This window comes from Thalia democratica, chromosome 6 (genome assembly GCF_965202585.1).
Source record: "Thalia democratica chromosome 6, ktThaDemo2.hap1.1, whole genome shotgun sequence".
Classification (NCBI taxonomy): Eukaryota; Metazoa; Chordata; class Thaliacea; order Salpida; family Salpidae; genus Thalia; species Thalia democratica.
In genome coordinates this window covers 38844120-38865066 of record NC_139170.1, presented here as the reverse complement: position 1 = coordinate 38865066, position 20947 = coordinate 38844120, and the positions used below count along the sequence as shown (strand labels likewise).

The 20947-nt window shown below is 25.7% G+C and overlaps 1 long non-coding RNA gene across 1 annotated transcript; it reads right to left on the bottom strand.

Moving 5' to 3' along the window:
* Positions 1 to 5044: 5044 nt before the first annotated feature.
* Positions 5045 to 19938, bottom strand: LOC145839419 (uncharacterized). Its single transcript, XR_014370059.1, has 4 exons — positions 19891 to 19938; positions 19020 to 19096; positions 5371 to 5458; positions 5045 to 5133 (listed from the first exon to the last, which is right to left on the bottom strand). It is a non-coding gene; the product is annotated as an uncharacterized LOC145839419 (long non-coding RNA).
* Positions 19939 to 20947: the final 1009 nt, after the last annotated feature.

Genomic DNA, 20947 nt, shown 5'->3' with positions numbered 1-20947 from the left:
AATGTCACCTTAATAGACACCATCGTACCGACTTCAATGTTAAATGTTTAACTTAACTATGCAAACTATGTTTGTTTTTTTAAATTAATGCAAACATTTAAAAACTTATGAGTTAAATTTATAAATTGTCAATTTTTTTATTCAAGTCTTATACAAAATATTCTCATACAACTAAACTTTAATGACACAAACACGTTAACCGTTTATTACGCTGTTAAGGTTTGTTGATTTTATCAAAACAAAAGAACGTAATTTTGAATAACGTAAATACTAAAGGTACTTTCAAACCAAACTACATTAACTTCATATTGATTACCTCAAAGCTGTCTACAATGTATAGGGGATTGAAAACCCGCCATGGACCTTTACGTATGGGTCATTTAGTATAGAGGTAAGAATTTTTCAAGTAAATAAATCAAATTAACTTACTAATGATTACCATAAATCTTCAAATCAAGTTTGTTTTCTAACCAAGTTTAATAGTAAAATGATAATAGTTTTATTTATATACAGTGTCACTAAACCGTACTTCCATTATCAAAGCTTTGAAACTATAAAATTAAAAAACACTAAACAAACGTGTAAAACTTTTAGAAGTTTTTGAGTAAAAACTTTTTATTAATTTTCACATTGAAAATCTGATTTTTCTTTAGAAGCCTAAGTTTAAACAAGAAATTATTATTTTTGGTTTTTAAACAATACTTCACACGAAAAAAACATTTGCGTTTATTTTTAAAAAGTTTCACAACTTTAATAATTAATTTGACAGAACTTTTGAATAAAACATTTATACAAAAAAAATTGGTTGTCAAAAAAATTAGAAGTAAAAGATAAAAAATTTTACAATAAAAATTTGTTTCGATTTTTAAATTTAACATTTTCAAAATACTTTTTTTTTCTGGATAACAATCAATATTTTACTTAAAACATTTTTCGTTCAAACCTAACGTTTAATTTGTCAGTGGATTGTTTAAAATCTATACGACTGATATGACTATTTATAGAATCATTTCGGTTCGAATAACTTTTGACTAGACTATTATTTACTCATTTTTACATTAATATATACTTTCAGAATTAACAACGGCAAACAAAACAATTAAAAACCAACTGAACAACTAAATACTAGTTTTGATTGTGTTTGAAATAAAATATCCAACATGTTGCTACAATATCTTGTGTGCAGCTCAAATGTTTTTAAAACAACTAAAAAAATATTAAACTAACAAGTTTGGGGAGGATAAATGTGGGAGAACCACGGAGGGTGAAGAAGACTTCAGGATCAAAGTTGGGGGAAACCTACAACCAAGGAGGAGAAACGTTCAGTTTCAGGATTATTTCTGGAAGAGGTTCCATATGACGTCACAATATCTGGAAATAATATAAACAAGTTAGAATCATAGCAATACTTTGTTTAAATAGCTAGTTTTTAGTCCCATCTAAACTTATTAATCAAATGTTAAATATCATCAAAAGTTATCGTCCTAATAAAACCCTTTTAACCTGAAACTCAATGTTGAGGTTAGAACGGTTTTATTTGGATATATAGCAAAAACTGCTAATGGTAGAAGCATTATTGTTTTTACTGAACATTCAATTTTTTGTGTCAATCATTTTTTATTTTGAGTACCTACATTTGAAGCTTGACGACTTTAAAATTTCTGAAAATTTTCTCGCTTTAGTATGATTGTCGTTTATAGCTTAATAAGAATTTATGACCAATTTCAAAAAGTATTTTATAGAATTCCTGGTAAATAATTGCAATACTCATTAGTCAGTTTTTGATAGTTTTAAACTACTTTTAAGTATTGCACTAATTTGCCATAGGAGCAAACTACGAATTACTTATACAATCATAATTTTTTGTCAAAGCTGTTTAAAAATCTCAATTTAATTACGCATATAAACTAGAACATTTAACTAGAATTTTTTGACATACATTTTAGCTTATTTAAAACATAAACTCTTAATTTTTCAATATTTTTTACAGACTTGTGATCACACCTAGATTCAACCAGGACCTGCGGAGTTTCAAGTCAGCTAGGACCAACTTTGGGGAAGTCCCGAAACGGAAACATCCATCTAACTGGACGCCATCGTACCTGTTGTGGTGTAAAGGTTTAATTTATTTAATTATATAATGCTTATAAAGTTATACATTTTTATCAAGTTTTACAGTAAAAATCTGCTTTTGCTTTGGAAGAGTTTAAACAAAAAATATTATTTGTGGTTCATAATCAATAATCGCTCGAAACAAACGCTTGCGTTTATTTAAAAAGTTTCAAAACTTTAATAATTAATTTGCAACATTTATGCAAAAAAAAAGCGTTGAAACCAGATTAGAATTTAAATCGATTGATTTTGAAATAATTTTTACTGATATCTTAGACTTGTAGAATCAATAACAAGTAAAAAAGAGGCTGTCAGAAAAATAAGAAATTAAATTAAAAACACTTTACGATAAAAACGTTTTTTGATTTTTTAATTTAACGTTTTCAAGAGAAAAAACATTTGCGAATAAAAATCAATATTTTCTATAAAACATTTTCGTTTGCACCTTACATTTAATTCATTGGTGGGGTATTAAAAATTAATACGACACGAATTATATGTCATTTTAAAAGCAAAACTTTCGATTCGAACAAGTTTTGACTAAAGTGTTACTATTTTATTGTTCTCACATTAATATATATTTTTAGAGTTAAAAAAGCAAACAAAACAATTTAAAACCAAGTGAACAACTAAAAATTAACTTTAATTGCGTTTGAAATAAAACATCCAAAATGTTACTACAATAGTTTTTGTACAATCAAATAATTTAAACATAACTTATTAAACTAACAATTCAGGGAGGATGAAGGTGGGATCGAGGACCAACTGTTCAGGAGTAGGAGGAGAAAGTTTCAGGATCATCTCTGGAGGAAGTTCCATATGACGATACCTGGAAAAAAACAATCAGGTTAGAATCATAGCAATGTATAAACTTAAGTTTTGCAGAATTTATACGCACAGTGGATGCTATTAAATCTATTTAATTTTTAATAAATATTTAATAAATTGTAGTGATATAACATACGTTCAGTTCATACACAATAACAACCAATATAAACGTTTTGTATAACTATTGTAATAATTTCAATACTCTGCATTCTTGGTCACTAGCATACCAACTATCACTAGAGTGTGTTAATGATCTACATTTATCTTATTTTTTCACCTTGTTGCCTTACAATACTTAAACTTTGATATTATAAATTTTAAGATACAGTAAAAGTTTTTTTTAATCAATTATCTGCTGAACTTTTCATAAAAGATGACACGTCACTATATTTTTATGAATTTTTTTTTAATAATATTAGCAAGTATCAATACAAAAAGATGAAAAAACGCCTCATAATATAGTCTCTTCTTAGCACTATGAACTTGCAGAACTTTTTTTGTATCCTTGATAAAAGTATGCAAAACATGTGACTTAAAGTTTTAAAGTTCTTCAAAATTTGCAGATTATCTTGCACTGGTCAATTTTAGAATTGTCATATCACTTAACAAGACTTAATACGTAAGTTTGTTACCATCTGAACCCCCTTTTTAACCTGCACGTTTTATAAATGAAAAACTTGAGGTAAAAACCGGGTTTGGATGGTGAAAAATGCAAAAAACTACTCAGAAATGTCAGCTATGGTCATTATTTATTATTTTCATTTTATGGATAACTTGCAATGGTTTTAATTAATTTACAAAAAACGAGAACCCAGTTTTAAAACCAAAGTTATTATAACTTATGTTTTTTGTACTTTTTAGTTTATACTTTCAATCAAGCATCTTTCAAAAAATATTGTTGTATAATATTGTGATATCTCTTATTATAAATGTTAACTGTAATTCATTTTACATTTATGAAACATAATATCAAAAACAGAAAATGATAATTTATACAAGGTGATGCAAACAGAAACTAAATTTAAAATTATAAATTTTTTATATGCCATCATAAAACTTTCTGAAAAAAATTTAATTATTAAGTAATTGCAAAAATAGATAGTTTGCTTATCTCTCTTAAAAGTTTTAACCTCTCGCCGAAGTTCAATTAATCTAATTAGTGTCAAAACTTTACTACAAAAAGTCCGCTGACTATGAATTCTGGTGAATATTGCAATATTATTAAATTGTAAAAATGGTATTTTTTCAATCCTTGGTAAATGGATTCATTATTTACAGCACAGTTTTGTTTTAGTTTCAAAGATGTGCGTAAATAATGAAACCTTTTGCAAAAAGGACCGAGCTTTAAAATATCTGGTTTGTTGTAATATTGAAAGATAATTAAATCATACTGAATTTTTTTAAAACTTTTTATCAATATTAAACTTTGTATACAATATAAATTTTTACAATAAAAAAGCTTGTTTAGAAATAATCCAAATAAATTAAGAGCTTAGGATTTTGTTAGGAATAACCTTTTTATCAACTGGTTTAAATGAATAACTTTTCTATTAAAACATATGAACAAAGTTTTAATAAAAGTAAAAGTTTTCTTCTGAAAAAATCCCTTTTAACCTCCACTTTGTGAAATATATTAAAAGTTGAGGTTAAAATGGATTTTCTTGGAAAAAATGCAAAAACTACTTGTAGAAGAAACACTAAAATATTTATTTTTACTGAAAATTAATGCATAAACTAACCTCGTAAGCCATTCTATAATTTAATTACACTTAGTATTTGAAAACTTAAAAACTTCTACATATTTTCTTATTTTATTATAGCTATTATTAATGGCTTTACAAGAAGTCGGAAAATGTTTAAAAAGTGTTTCAAAAAAATTCCTAGTAAATTATTGCAATTCTTATGATTGGGTTTTGATTATTTCAAAACCATTCCTAAGCATTGCACTAATTTGCTATAGGAGCAAAATACGAAATACTAATAGAGTTTAAAGTTTTTTAATAGCTCTTTAATTGCTCAGTTAAATTAAAGATAAAAATTAGATCGATTAATTGTAAGTTTTTACACACAAGTTTATTTAAAAAAAATGCTTACTTTATTAATACTTTTAACAGATTTGTGATCAAATTGGAAACCAGCAAACTTGAAACGGGAAACAAAATTCCAAACGAGTCCGTCCTCCATCAATGACGCCTGTTTAAAATCACCAGGTTTGTAACATAATACTATATTTACTTAATACAACTAGAAGACTTGCGCTATGAAAAAGTTATTTTACCCGTCTAAACCTCCTTTAACCTCCAGTTTAAATAAAATAAAACTTGAGGTTAGATGGTGTTTAGGTGGTTAAAATGCCAAAACTACAGCAAAATAATAAGTAACATAAAATAACATTTTTTATCTAAATCAAAGTTTATTAAAAATTCTTACCTCATCACTGTTTAACAGAACTGAAGACAGGCCGAATTGGAAATAAGTTTAGAATGAATTTGATTGAAAATACTTCAACATGGGAAATCTGTGTTAGGTTAGAATTGTATATTTAAGCTTACACTTATAAATTAATTGATAACTATTCAGTTTAACCATTAATTATCTAACGACGAGGTCTTTGACCAAAATTTAGTTTGCATTAAAAAGTCTTGAAAGAATAAATATATTAATTATCTAACTTGTACTTATTATAAAGATGTGATACTTCAAAAAAAAATTGTTAATTTATCAAGTTAAAGTTCGTACATTAAACCACAATCAACAGGCTTAACATTCATTACCAATTAACCAATTTTTTCATTTTATTTGTCTTGATATCTTAATTACTAAGTTTTTTTTTTTCTGTGAGACGGTCAAGCTTGTATTGTGAAATTATACAACTTTTGTCTAAATACACAACTTGAAAAAATAAATATTTTATGGCACTCAAAGTTGAACACTTATGTTTAATTTAATTCTAGCTTGACTGTTTCAGTACCATTGCATTTTTTCCAACAGACTAAAATGCAAACTAACTTTTCTACCATTAAGAGCGATTTAAGAGCCCATTAATTTGTGAAATTGATTTAAAATTAATGGCTTAAATGCTCTAAATGGCAAAAAGGAAAAAACTGCACTGAACTTGGAATTTTTTTAATTTGAGAAGCCATGCTTAAGTACTAGTTGTACAAACAATTTAACTGTATTTCATATATCAATTTATCAAAAAACTATAGTTGTTAAACTATATTATGAATAAATAAACCAACAAAAGCAAAAAACATACCAAAAACTATTGAGTCTTATATTTAGCAATTAAACATAATATTGATAATTTAAGCATTTTTAAATATTTTAAACAACCATTCAATTTAAATTAATTGTGTTGCCTATACTGTTGTTTAAGTTAATTATTTTTAAATAGATAACTTTTAAATTTCTAAAAAAATTTCTTAATTTATAATAATTGTCATTTTCCACTTAACTAACGACCAAGTTAAAAAGTGTTTCAAAAAAATTCCTAGTAAATAATTGCAATACCTATGATTGGGTTTTTGATAATTTTAAAACCATACTTAAGTATTGCACTAATTTGCCATAGGAGCTAAATACGAAATACTAATTTAATCATAAGTTTTTTAATAGCTGTTTAAAATTCTCAGTTAAAATATACATGAAGCTAGAAAAACTGAATGTAAATGTTTACATACAAAAAACAAAGGTTCTTATTTTGTTAATATTTTTAACAGAATTGTGATCAGATCTGCAAACTGAAAACGAGCAACAAACCAGATGTGAAATTTCATCTTCATTTATTATCAGGTTTTACTTATATTTCATAATTCTGATAAATTTATTTTAAAGTCTATTGCTACTAACAAATAATTTTTACTGTTTGAACCTTCTATAACCTCTAGTTTTATAAAATTAAACTTGAGGTTATACTGGTCTCAGATGGTGAAGATAAAAGCTACATTGAAATAGAAAGTAACATAGAAAAATTTTAGTTTAACTAAAATCATAATTTATTAAAATTCTTAACCTTTTGCATTTCTAAACCTTTTGTTTGTTATCTAATTTGTTTAATATATAAAAATGTGGTATTGTGAAATAACAGTAATCGTTATAAGTTTAACTTTATAAATTAAACCAAAATTACTAGACAAAATATTTTTTACCATTTTAATATATTTTTTACATGTTGAATTATATCTTGAAGTCTTAACTATAAAATGTCAAAGTTTATGAGACGATTAAGTTTTTTTATTTTCAAACTACAAAATTTCTTTAAAAAATTTCTAGTACAACACAAACAAGAAAGTTGTTCAATATTAGTTTTATTATTTCAATATTACTAATATCATTTTTTAAACAGGCTAAAACGTAAACAAAATTCTTTCTTACTAACTAGAGCGATTTAGAGCCTTAAGTTTGTAAAACTAATTAAAACTTGAGAGCATAAACGCTCAAGATGGTAGAAAGGCAAATACTACACTGAAGAAAAACCTATATGTACAAGTTTGTTTAAATCGAAAATTCTTAGTTGTCCGAAACGCTTAAATTGAATTTATTGTTTAAGTTTTCATATTTGAACTTTTTTATATCAAACCTCAATATGAACTATATTAATTGATCTTATTTATACTTTATAATCTTTCCAACCTAGATGTTTAAAAATTAGAGTTGATTCTACTTTTTGATTCAATGGTTAAGTCCTAAAATTTCGTCTAAATATTTTAAAAAGAATAGTTCTAAAAAATACCTCAAACTGTTAGAACACCCATTTAATTATAAAATATCAACAGAACAAACAAAAAAAGGATTGGAATGAAAATCCTTTTTCAAAGAAAGAATGGATTTACCACTGCTGAAACTCACACAATAAAAAGTAAGTTTTTGTGTTTATCATTTGAATAAAAACAAAATGATTGATTTTAATATTTAGACTTGATTTGAATAGTTGTTATTATCATTTCACTGTTCTTCAATTTTCAATTAAATTAAAACTATTGTTATTGCTTTTTTAAGTTTCTTTAAAATATTACCAAACAAAAGTTTTAATTCATTGTATATCATTACTATTTAAATTTTAACTAGTTATAGATTCTATTAACTTTACTAATTCAATTAATCTTAATTTACCAGTATGAATAAAAAAAAAATTAATTTAAGTAAATAAATTTAATTTAAATACCTGCATCAAGGAAATAATGATAATTTTTAAAAGTAACACTGCAATTGATAAACAGCTTACAAGCAAAAACATTTTGATATTGTGACGTCACATAAACTTGTGCTTAAGAATAATTTGTTTTTATGATGTATTTAAGTTTTTTAAAATAACACTTAATTTTGGTTGCTTGTTAATAAATTAAAGATCTTAATTAAAGATAATCTAATGCACTTCACTAACAAAAGCTTCTTGTCTGGCAAATTTATGTAAGATTAATTAAAGTTGCCTCCAAGAGCTTTGATTGGTGAAAAGGCAGAGACAACATTAAAACAAAAGGTTGTATTAATAATGATATAAACTAAAAATAACTAATAAGTTAGCTCAATAAAATATATAATACTAATTGTTATGCATCAAAGTGTATTAATCATGTATAAAATATATAAGAATTAAATCACAATGTTTGTATTTAGTTCTAAAAAAAATTTCTGTTTTGTATAAATAGCTTATATGAACTGAATTTACACTTTATAGTGTAGAAAACATATTATATAATATTTTTTTATTTCAACAGTCATACAAAGTGGGGGTGCAGAAAAACGTGAAGCTCAGTGGATAAGCTGATTTGTTTCAAACAGGTGAGATTTATATAGTTTTTGTTTGTTTTGTTACAATGAATAAATGTTACTCAAGATAAAACCAGGTAAATAATTATTGTTACTTCAAATAACTAATTTAAAAAAAGTAATTGTTCTATTGTATATGTTACTTCACAAAAATTTTTCAACTTTAAGAAACAAATTTAATTTACAGAACAAATGGCTTACGAAGGAATGGAAAGGAAGGCTGCACGAAGAGGGATTTTTACACAAGAGGTCAGAATTAAGTATATTAAAATCGATAAAAGTCAATTTTAAAACTTTAACCCAGGTTTCACTCAGCCAGCACTTGAAAACTTTTTTATAGCAAACTAAAAATAAATCAATTGATTTTATCTGGCAATTTATTCAATTTATCCTGTAAAAGTTTTTGTTTACAAGTTAGGAAGTGGACCTAAAACAATTTTGTTGATTTTATCAATAGAGATAGAACTGCAAAGGAGTTTACATTGAAACTATTCTAGTTCTACTCAATGTGATACACTTACACATTTGATTTTATAACTTGTTGTTTAAATTGTAAATGAATTTCCTCAATTGCTGCAATATATATATAACGTATTTAATAGCTCAATAAGAACTTAATACTTGTAATTTTATTAACAGAATATAGATGAAAACAAAGGAAAGGGATTTATTCAAAGGTGAGAATAAATATTTATATATATGTTTTTGAACTTATTTTAAACTTATTATACTTAACAAAGCTGGTTCAAAAATCAAGTACACTTATTATTCTTTTTTTTGTACCTAACTCAGTAAACAACTTGTTCATATTTGAGTAAAAATATTTAGAAATACATTTAATTTTCAAAAAATTATAAATAAGCTATAAAATATTCTTTTTTAGACTTTTACCTCAAATGTATAAGACTTGATTTAAAATACTCAACTCTTTATGTAATTTCTTTGTTTAGTTCAAACTTTTTAGCATTCATTATGCATTTTAAAATCAATTTATTTTTAATTAACTTACAAACTAATAATGTTGTATTTACCACAGAGCGGAGCAAAAAACTTCTGACAACGAAAATTCATTTCAACAACAAGGAGCAAGTAGGAGGTCGACATTAGAAGCAACAACAAACAGTCGATGATAGCAACAAGCAAATGTTTTTCAGCAGCCTGGCGCAACAACAAACGGGTGATTGTGAACTGCATCAGCGATGGTACAACAACAACTACAAGCTGGCACGTGGGCGGGGAAACAAACTTCAATGGATATTATTTAATTGTATTTCTATTGTGATAAACCGATTACACTTATTTGTTGTTGATATTTATATATAGTGTAGGTTTAATGTTTATAGGGAAAGCTCCAAACTTTAGTTAGCTGTTTTTACTTGTTTGCCTAAACTAAAGTATGTACATTTAATATTAGGACTTTTTAAAATCATTTTCATAGTGGCCTCTTTGATAGAAATCGAAGATAAATTGCCCATTTTAATGAGATATTGACCCCCACTATTACTTTATTACCCATTTACAATTTTTCCGCCTTTTACTCATTGCCGCCTTTGGAAAACTCTGATTAAAATCTTATTTTGCAGTTAAGTATTAAAAATCAAGCCAAAAAAGTATATAATTGCCAAGAATTTATACATTGTCCCAATTTGCCCCTTTACTAGTTAATGCAACTTAATTTACAACTTAAACGCCAAAAAATGGGAAATAGCCCTTGGAAACCCATCTTTAACTTAATGCAGGGGTTGGTAGGCATTTAATGGTTACAATGTAATCTTCTTTTTTCACCTTTCATTACAAACCCCAAAATATCTAATGCAGAGTTTCCTAAACTCTAATTTTCATAAACGCCCCTAGGCAGAAATTTAATTTCAAACATTCCCATTTATCAGATACTGCCCCTGTTTACACATTTACTTTTTTGCAACCCAACTTATGTCCCGTAATAAACTCACCCTGAAGGGGTGATATTACCCACTTTGGAAAATTCTGATCTATTGAAAGTTTTGATATTTATTAGTGTAACCGGCTAGATTTAAATGTTTATAACCCAAAGATTTACCTTTTGCAGGCCACATTTCTTTCAAAATAAAAACATGATTACAGTTTTCAAACCCTACATTAATGATGTAGGTGCAACTTGTATATAGCAATGATAATAAATAAGTTAACAGTACCAGTCGTTTAATTATGAATAACTTAATCAGATAATCACAATAGGTTTTATTTTATAAACGTGAGCTTGAAATTGTAGTTAAGGCCATAGGGGGGGGGGGGGGGGGTAGAAGCCATTTTTTGACCAAAAATAACATATAGACTTATATTATAGTAAGTTTCATAATCTTTCAGATGGTTTTTTTAGATTTTAAAAATATTAAGTATTTTTTTTTTTTATGACCGGTTATATAAAGGGTTGTCTTTATAAAGGGTATATAAAGGGTAACTTTAAAGCCGTTTTTCTCGAGTTTTAAAAACGGGCTTTAAAATCTAACTTCTCCTTCATTTTTCAAGCAATCTTCTTCAAATTTTCAGGAAATGTTCCTTACATTATGATAAAAAAAACTTTATTTGTGAATTTTAATAAATTTGAAAAATAAAAATTTTATGACAAAAAAAAAAAAAAAAGTGATTTTTTATCAAAAAAATTTTTTTTTTCAAAAAAAAGGTATTTTTACTTCAAATTTTTTAAAGTCACAAATAACGTTTTTTTGTTATTGTATAAAGAATAGACTGTGAAAGTTTGAAGAAGATTGCTTAAAAAATGAAGGAGGAGATAGATTTTGAATGCATTAGTCTTTTTTCGCCGTTTTAGTTTTTCCTTCCCCATAAGAAACCTGTTAAGCGGCCCGACTTTGGCCTATCATATCTCAAAAACTAATTCAAATTTTTAAAAACGGTAAAAAGCAACTTGAAGCTTAGTAAAAACTCTATAAAATTAGATCAACTTGTAAAAAACATGGCCTACCCCCCCTATGGCCTTAAGTAAATTATCTTTTAGCTAATCAGGGTGCACTGATAATCTGATTGCTAAGAATACATTTTTTCAAACTATTAGAACTTCACAAGGTAAAAAATAACTTACCATAACCAACATTTGTTATCATGAACCTGTAGACCAGGGTTTCCCAAACTTTTTTTTTTATAAGGCCCCCTTATTAGAAATAAAAAAGCTATGACCATTCCGACTTTCTCAAACATTACCATTAAATACGCCTGACACTTTTTTTTTGCTCACCATCAACTACAGATATTTAGTATAAGTTTCAAATTATGACCTCATGCCCCACCTTTGGTGCTTATGGCCTACTCACGGTCTAAAACTCTGTAATATGGCCCACTTAGGGAAACCTAAGCTGTACACATAATTTTAATTATTAAGACTAACCCAGGGATGAACGTCCTTTTATGAGGAACAATTGTCTATAGTGGGTGACAGATTGTAAGGTTGATCAAAAATATTTTCCAAATCCATGATTAAGTGCCTTTTGGAGACTTTTTTAGGTTTAGAGAAGATATTGAGCGATGGTGGACTTAATTTTTTGTTCAGTTCAATTAAGGAATTCCTGAAAACCTGGGGTGTTCCACATCAAAAAGTTTCTAAATACTATCTAAGATCAAAGAGAGGAAGTTGCTATAAAGCTCTAAATAGATTTCTAGGTCTGATGTTAAAAAATCAGTTAGCCTAAATGTTAACAGTGATAAATTTCTGAGTGCAATGCTTCAGTTAAAGAACACTCCTGACAGCGACTGTCAAGTATCCCCAGCTGAGACTTTATATGGAGGTCAGCTGTGATATGGTTTTGCATTTTAAAAAGCTGGACTAACTTTCTAATCTTGCCTGTATGGAAGAAAATTAAAAGAAGAAGCGCTAGGTAAAAAAAAATTTCAATCAGAAATAATTGACCATGAAGCTGCGACCTCTGTATGTTAGCAGTAGGTGTCTACTGCAGTACCAAGGCGGGAACCCATTTGTTAAATGGAAAAGTAGTGGAGTGGTTCCAAATAATCAAGTTTATAGAGATAATTGATGGCTCACGGAGACTGATGCGCAAAAACAGAAGGCATCTAAAGGTTACAACTCAGTGTCAACAAGAATTGAAACAGAAACTTTATGCGGAAATCTACCTAGCTCACAGGAGAGTAATGTACATCATCAACGTACTAATTCTCCTGTTAAGCTTACAGAAGATTCCAATGGTGCCAATACTGGTGAAACAAATAAGTCTGAAGTTGAGGTCATTCCTGCTCCTATAGCCCCAATAAAAAGTTAGGTGCCACATGCCTTTTGTAAGTTGAACGATTTTAATGCGCCACAGAAGATTGAGAGTGGAGTAATCCAAAGTAAAAAGCTATTTAAATGAATTCTGTTTTTACATCACTTGATGCTTAATCTTCAATTGCTGCTGGTGGTGGGAAGGGATTAAGTGTAGAATTAGAACGGAAATCGAATTGTATAGGATTTATTTGTACTGAGTTTTATTGTAGTTTTTTCTAATAAATCACTTCTTTAAAGCACTTTTTTTAGTTTAAATCAATTGAAATTCATTAGTCTATCTAATTTAGTTGCATCTTAGTAGTTTGTTTTTACTATTTTAAATCCCCTCTTGGTAAGTTATTGTTTTGTTATTAGCTTAAATAAGCTGGAGAGGAATTATTGTAGAATTATTGAAGTGTAGCTCATATTAGTAGTATCAATGTTTATATTAAATATGTGTGTTTATACTTTTTGTTGTGTTAGATTCAAATTTATTATTGTTAACTTGTTTAAATACAAGTTGTTCACGGTTGACTATTGTAACAAAGTTAAATATGAACAAGCGATTTTACATATTTAAGTTCATATAATATTTACATATATTACAATTAAAATGTATAAATATATAAAAATATATGACCACTTTTTAACAAATTAAAAAATGTTTACAATAGGATTGAAGATAACAAACTTCTTTCAACATTTAATTTTCTTAAAACTTTTTATGGCAGTTTTAGATATAATTACTAACTTCTACTGCATGCTTTCTAAAAGTTATACATTTTGTCTAGAGAACCAAATTATAAATTGGTACAACTTGTTAAAAAGTACAATTAAATAACCAATGAATAATAATATCTAAACATAATGTATTCAACTACAACAATAGTAAAAAACTATGAATTTTAACTATTTATTCAGAAATATTCTGTGCAAAGACTTAAAAGTAAATGATATCGTAATGTATTTAGTGTACTGTATTGTTTTATATGAAAGCTTTGCTACGTTTAAAAAACTATTAATGTAGTATCCTATAAACTAAATAAGAATAAACATATATTATAACATTATTCAGAAAGATATAAAAAAACTTTCTTTTAGTAACTTTTTACACAATTTATAGAACAGAAGTTAGCACAATGCAGCCAAATTCCGTCTGCAATGTAAATCCTTAACAACCAAACAAAAATAAAAAAAATGTTTTGTATGTTTTTACAATACAAATACTATTATATGTTTTGGTTTTAAGAAAACAAATAAAGAGATTTCAAGTACTGGAGGAGAAGTAATGAATTAATTTTTTCAAGAATTTATTTTACAAACTAAGTTTCGGTCAAAGACCTCGTCAGTGCTTAAATAAATCAAAAAAGATATGTACTTTACAAATACTATATTAACAATTTGGATATTAATTTAAATTTAAACTTTAGTGCTTACCTCAACAATAATTTAAGTATCGTTTGGTAACTTTTAATAAAGTTTTTTAAATAATTATTCAATATCACAAAGGTCCGCAAAAACATTTTTGTTTATGTAGATGTGGCCTACTATTATAGAAGATAGGCGATCTCTGGTATAAAACAAAAATACTCAAAACGCAAATAAAAAAGACATTTTATTAGTCTTTATAATCAATTTTGAGACACAGTCTAGTATTCAAAAAATAACAAAGTGTTAAAACTAATACTTATTCTGCTATTCTAACTGCTATTCAACAAGTAAATTTATGTAGTTAAGTGGGAGATTACTGTACATTAAACAGCAAAATTACCAACGTATACAACTTGCATAAAACAGCATAGTGTTACAAGTTTAAAATAACAAAATGAGATTGAAAATCTATTTTAAGTGTTCTTAAAACAAGTAGAAAACACTTGCATGTGCAGAAAAAAGTAAAAGAGTAGACAAAAATATTACTTGTAAATTGAAGTTTATAAATAAATTAATGGTGATAATTACACATTATAGGATCAAATTAGTGTTATAGTTATCTGCTTTATAAATTAATAATTCGTAAGTATATTTTTACCTGGTTATTCTTTACGTTTCTTTATGCTTAGTATAATATTTTAAGTCTTAAAATATTTGATATACTTTACATAAACATGTTTTAATTTTAAAATTTAAGTTTATTTAATTTATAGTTTACAACATAGATTTATGCAATTAATTTTACCTAAAAACCACATAAGGAATATGACACAGATATTTAGTTGCAAAAAAAACATAACAGACGTAATTGGCATAAAAAGCAAAACTTTATACTAAGTTATAAACCGACAAACTAAATATTTATTTTTTAGCATGTGTTGTTTTGTAATATTAAAGTATAAGCAGAAAATGATAAAAAGTTAGCCACTAATGGAATACCAGTTACATTGCTGTTCCATTTAGTTGAATACTGAATCATGTAGAACAAAGTTACAGTAAGGAGAAAATGAGTCTGATAAAATATTTCTTAGGCTATGTTCAGCTATATGTATACTGAGTTCAAGCAGTGACAATCATTCTAGCCACAGTCTGGTGCAGTAAACATGTTATTCCAGAATAGACATTTATACTGTTTTCTTGTGTTATATAAAGTATTTTTAGTAATGTCATTTTTTATAAGTATTTTATATTTACATTCTAATTGGAAATCAAGTAAGCCATAAATCAAGGGTTAAAACAAATACCAACTATCTACTATTTCAGACAGTTTAACAGCTTTAATTTCAATCAGAAAAGCTCAGAAATAACTGTCAAATGAGATATAATATAAACTGTCATTAACAAAACTTTCATCATTTATTTGACATTTTAAATGTAATAAACGGCTGTTAACAACAAAAATAAAAACACAAAGTTTAACAATAGTTAAATTTTATTTCATACATTCTTAAAGTATATTTCTGTTATACTAAATCTTGTGTAAAAGTTTTGACCACATTTAAAGTATTTTAAAAAGTCTGATATTCTTTATATACTTGTTAGTGTTTGCAATTGTTTTTTGATACTATATGTTCATTTATGTCATGCCGAATTTTATGCAGAGTAGCCCTAAATAATATTTTATATTAGTATAGTGTAGGTTTAATTTAGTTGTGGATTTTAGTGTGGCCGTAAACTACACTAGAACCCTATAAGCCATTATATTTCAAAAAAATAATAACATATTTAAAAGATACATAATCTTAAATTTAAACAATATTTTTCAAAAGTATATATACTTAACTTTTTAAAAAAATTAAAAAGGTTATATTTTTTTCATATACGTTTTACCACTTACTTTTTTTGATTATTAGGTCAACTTAAAAGATAAGTTAAAATAGTTTAACCGTTTTGAAGATAGCCTTATCAAATGACTATGTACTGTCTTTTTGTAAAACTGGCATAATATTGCTAAGATACAAATAGCATAATATTGCCAAGATACATGAGTCTGTTGAGTCTTTACAAGAAAAATAAATATTTTAAAAACAGCATTTGAAACACTTTGACGTTTTTAGTAAATTAATTTTTTACACAAACTAATGAACGAATCGTAAAGGTAAATTTTTAACTTAAAAATATCAAAACTGTGTTCAAAAACACTTACTTTTTAGGAAAAATGTATGATATTTCATTGGTTGAACAAAAAATTAAAACAAATGTTTAAATAAAGATTTCGGGTGAAAAATATTATCAATTAGGTCAAGTTTAAACAAACTTCATTTAAAAAAAGTTGTACTTCGATGAATATATAACAATTTTTAAAACAGACATCTGATTTTATCTTTTAACAAATTTATTGCTACAAAATAAGCTTCAGGCAACTTTTAATTTATTCACATGTACAACAAGAACTTTTAACAATAAAATTGTGTAGTCCTTACCATAATGTTTTCATTTGTAAAAAAAAACAATTACTTATAACCAGATTAACACATAATGAAAAGCAATATAGATAAATATTTATATTTGTAATTTAGTAATATCTTGTCAATTTTTTATCAAAAAAAATCTCTCAATAGTTTTACAAGTTTTTATTCTGTGTTAGCAAAATATTTTTAATTACTTTTTTTTGTCACCATACATGTAAATATATTTGTATTTCTAATATCAAGATTAATATGTGTCCGTGTAAAAAATCAATTATAAACAAACAATTCAAATTATTTGTATTTATCAGTAAAAGTTATTTAAGTAAATAAAGTTTTATTAGAAGTTTTTACCCATAAAGTGTTCAAAAGTAAAGTTAATGACATAACAATAGTTGTTTTAGAGAACAAAAATATTTATACAAAATACTTAAACAAAAATGATCACAAAAATTTTTATACGTTAATGTTTTTTTTTAATTGTCAAAACATTATAAACTTATACAGGATATCTCTTTAAGGTAATATATAATCTACATGATAGTTCTTATAGATGCAAGTTTTTATTATTAGTTAACATAGTTTAAAATACAATATTTTTTAGCAAAGTAAATATAGCAAAATTATAATTATACATATCTGACAAGTAGTAACTTCACTTGTATAATAATAAAATTGACAAAATATTTTACTTTATGCTGTTTGTGAGTTTTCACAAAAAGCGTAGGTATAGCATACCGTAAAGTACATAGCCAATTTTTGAACCATTGTTTATTTTTGAACTATAACTATTTTTATTTAATTAAATACAGATTTTTCTTATTTTTTAACAGTAATGTATTAAGTACTTCAGTAATTAAACCAGTTTAATCATTTCAATTTTGAAAACTACACGCAGAAACTTTTACAGTGTAAAGAAATCTATTACCTTTTAAAAATTCATAAACAAAAAGAAACTAAAAAAATGTAATAACAAAAAATTTTTCTACTAGTAAATAAATTACAAATACCAAGAAGATTAAGCACAAGCATAAGTAACTAACTTTGAAAAATATTTTTCGTTTTCAAGTAACCGTTATTTTTAATCTAAAGAGCTGGAACAAATTCACCAAAACCCAATGGTTTTATAACAGTCCTAGTTCTATATATACAAAATATGATAAACTTTACGCACAAAAAATAAAATACTTTTTCTTTAAATGAAAAACAACTATTAAGTTTTATGAAAGGATGTGAAATTATTAAACTTACTAATTTTGTAATAAAAACTTAATTTGATAACGTTTTTGTAAGGAATGCAAACCCATAAATAACAAAAAGAAAATTGTAAACCTCAACTTAAAACAATGTTTTACAATTTTGATATTTGTAAACTTAAACTATAAATAAAGTAACTAATCTGAGTTACATTGATTAAAGCAATAAATTGTGTTTCATTTTTATTATATACGCACAGCATGTACAAAAAATATGCTGTGATATTTCATAAAACCATTCATGAAGCACATATACCTCAACATATATTTAACAATTATATATATGTTAATTAAAAACAAAAACACACTGTGTTAAAATCTAAAATAAGTCCATAGTATTTTAACATATATGCAGTATGTGTTCTTAAACTAATTAAAACTAGTAATTTATATTTACACAAAAGAAGCACGCAATTTAAAAATTTAATTAGTAACACTTTTTTCAATTATGTGTTGAACAGTGAACAGTAGCAAAAGTTCAAATCCACAGTCTTATAGAAATGAAACTGTTTTACACAGAAAATTTCAACTCTTACTTATCATAAAATAATACAAGTAAACGGTTATATAACCTTAATTGTCTATTTTTTGATTAAATATGTATTTACATACTTAGCCTTATACTATTTCTGTTAAAATTTTTAAGTGATAATATTTTAATTTATTTAAAATTAAAAAAAAAGTAATACTAAAATGAATAAAGTATAAGATAAAACAAACCTTAACTACAAAAAAAAAGCTATAAAGAGATTATGGCCATTAAAAACTTGTTGTAGATAATCACAACAGCTGTGATACATAAACCGTACATTTATAAACTTCAATGCATGCACCAAGAAGCTACCTATAGCTTAAGTTAATAAACAATTTTTACTTTTAGTACAAAAAAAATTAAATGTACATTCTTGTAATAAACTACCAATGAACTAAATAGTTTAGCATGCTTACATATACACATACCTTTTAACACATCATAGTTCATTGTGGGGTAAAAAAGTTTTGTCAGAACTTCTTAGAAGTGGTACATCAACACAAATCTTAAAATAAATTTAAAATTTATAAATCTATTAAAAAAAGTCTTAAACTTGTAAAATTTATCAAATCTTAAACTTAAGCAAACTCAAACTTAAACTTATCATTGCAAGTAAATTACATTTTCAAACTGATATTTGAATAAGAATGCCTTTTGTGTTTTGACAAAAACTCTCTTAAAAATCAGTGCTTAAAAATAAATTGAGAGTCCGTTTTAAAATTTTAAAACTTGTCAGGCTCTGCAAACTAACTTTTAAAAAATCAATGATTGTTGTGTTTTTAAACTAAATCACTACTGATATACATATTTTATGTAAAAATTTTAGTTGTATACCAAGTATTTTCTCATTAAAAAAACTTGACACTGACTTGAACCAAAAATTAAATAAGCTACATCGTTATAAAATGAATTAAAATCAAGCTAACTGTAACTTCTATCAATTAAGCTTATTTTTAAATTTTTAGTTTCAAGTTTTGACAAATAATCACAGTATATTTTTTAAGTTTGAGATTTTTAGTGATAAGAATTGTGTACATTAACAGTCAGAAAATTATAAGAGTTTTGATATTTTTCTAAACTTCTTGAACCAAGTTTAAATTAGCTAGCTTAGCTTTAGAAATAGTCTAGTAGAAAAACAAATTTTAGTTATTAGTAATATAATTTTTTTTAAGTACAACATTAAAAGTTTTTAAAAGTAGTAAAATAGCTTAATAACTACTTTTAAACCTCGTAAAAATAAAATATTATTTTAACAACTTTAGTTCACTTACTTCAAATGTATGTGCTTTAAAAACTAACTTGATTAGACGTCTTGTAGTATTTAACTGCTGAAATTTTATACTATCTGTTGAAGAAATTTTGTTTATAAATTAATTAAAATTTACAATATCTAAGTTTTAAAATTCAATACGTAGCTGGCAAATTTTTGATCTAAATAAAATAAAGGTTACAAACAAAATATTTCTGTAAGCATTAAATTTTATTGTAAATGTAAATTATGTGTACTCACTTAATAAAACTTACAAATGTTTTTTGCTAATTCTAAAAAAATCAAAATAAAATGTTAGACAAAATATTTTTTTAAATATGACATTATACAAGCTTTTAATATTTTTGTAAAGTTTAACAGACAAACTTTATGAATTAGCTTTACTATCATTCTTAAAAACTTAAGTAAAGTTGTTAATTTACAGTTTTTAATAAATTTTTTGACGTGATTTAAGTTCACAAGTAAAATATCTTCACAAAACTTAATGTCAACCTGAACTTATTTGACTTTTCAAGCGCAAACTTGTAAGTTTATCTCAAGCCTAATTTGTCTGTGAACTTCTTCTGCTGTGTTTGAAAATAAAAGAGAGGAAGCTTCCCATTTAAGCTTGTGAAATAGCACACACACAACAACTTGAACCGAAATGAACGCTCAAGTTTAAACAGTGAATGCCGTTCTGCTGCAAGCTTCTCTATTAAGAGAATAAACTTGAGTGTAGCCAGCTTAATGAGTTTTCCTATTTTGACTTGAATTCACTGAATAATTTATCACCGCGTTGACTTTTTGTAAAACTTAGCTTTATACATTGACTTTTTAAAGAATTTCAGTGAAAATTTTGGTGGGGTATTATAGAAACATGATTATAAAAACTGAGGGATTTTAAACCGAAAACGTTGACTTTACCTGAATTTAATTAAAACTATTTCTCAACACTATCATTACCTAACAAGTTAAAAATCAAAACATTTGGTATCTTGTTTAAATTTTTTTTGGACAAAACCACTTTAAAAACTGTTTAACTTGGACATTTTATTGTACTAAGGAGATTAAACTGTAGACTATCTGAATAATATAGATCTTCGATAA